Raw genomic sequence first — 1,595 nt, forward strand, 5'->3', positions numbered from 1 at the left:
GAGCCATACCTGGTCTCATCCCTACATCTCTCTACCTCTTATCCCTACATGGACATGTTTTACCTCATGTGGACACAGAAAGTCCCTGCCTGTGGCCACAGCAATAGGTGCACACCTCACCTTGACCTGGGAGATGAGCAGAGAGAGCCTGGCTTCTGTCTTGGAGCACCTAAACATGAGCTCCAACTTTTCTTCGTTCCTGCCTCCAAATCCTCAACAGGTTTTATTCACTTGATCTCTCACTACTTCTGATTATAACTACCTCCTATGACCTCCAGTGTCAAACCTTAAACCATTTTGCTTTCTCTCCAGGGTCGTGGCAATCATTTCCTACCTAGCTGGTGTCCTTACCGACCCTCTTGCCGTCTGCAGTGTATTTCCATCTAGCAGCCTGGGAAATCCCCAGCTCAGATCTGATTATGAGGCCCCCGGTGAACAACCCCCCACCCACGCCCATTGCTTCTCACTTCAGCTAGAATAAAACCCAGCTTCTTCTCTTAGCCTGCATGACTGGTCTCTGCCTACCTCCTTGACATCATCTGCCATGACTCTCCCCTCATGATGCATGCTACAGCAGCCCTGTCTTTCTGTCCCCCGACCAGGCTGAGCTCCTGTCTGTGTCAGGGCTTTCCACAGCTACAGCAGATAATTTATTAGCACGGACTCTGCAATCCCTTTTTGTTTTTTTCATGAGGACTTACATCTATCCGAAATGACCTCATTTATCAGACCTTTGGTAAAGATACCTGCTGTGAACATCTTCCCTGTCAAGGGAAGCCCCATGAGCCACACCTGTCTACCCCAAGTCTAGAGGTCCTGTGACACTTAACAGACTTTCAGTATCTTCTAGTTGTGTGAATGAAAGAATGAACAAAAGGAAAATGGAAATGTTTCCAGTTTGCAGACTGGAGACTTGAGGCTTGGCAAGATATGAATTGCCTGTGATTAAATAGCTAAGAGTTGGCTAGGTTCAGACTCCAAATCAGTTCAGTCTAACAGTAATTCTTGTGCATTTTCCCATAGGCACGCTACCTTCTCACTCTACTACTCTACCACACCGCCATCTATAGCTACATTTTTTGGATCCTATCCTTCTAGGATAGAAAGAGTAAGCCTGTATATCTTGGTTTTTTTTTTTTTTTTCAGTGAATGTGGTCTCACTTGATGCCACCATAGATAGTTGTAGGCATGGTTTGAATCTTCAAATCAGACGAATGTCGTGCTACTCCTGCTTTATTCTGCGTGGTCTGGGAACACTTGAGGTTTGAGATGGTTTGTAAATGTGTTTGTACTATTCTCTAATTGCATTGGTTCCTTGAGAAAAATCATCTTATTAAAAGAAAATGAGGAGCATAATGTTCTGTCAAAACTGATCTGTCATATTGTAACAGAAACTAAGTCATGAGTGGTGTCTTGGGGAAAGAACATTGTTTTGTTATTGTTGGCTTTTGTTATTGTTGGGCTATATTGGGCTTCCCTTGACAGGGAAGATGTTCACAGCAGTCTTGAAAACCTATTTAAAAGAAAAAACAACTCTAAACACTGAAAACAATGAAACCTTCCACAAAAAAAAAAAAAAAAGCAGTACAGAATTC

Source organism: Lutra lutra, chromosome 2, assembly GCF_902655055.1.
Source record: "Lutra lutra chromosome 2, mLutLut1.2, whole genome shotgun sequence".
Classification (NCBI taxonomy): domain Eukaryota; kingdom Metazoa; phylum Chordata; class Mammalia; order Carnivora; family Mustelidae; genus Lutra; species Lutra lutra.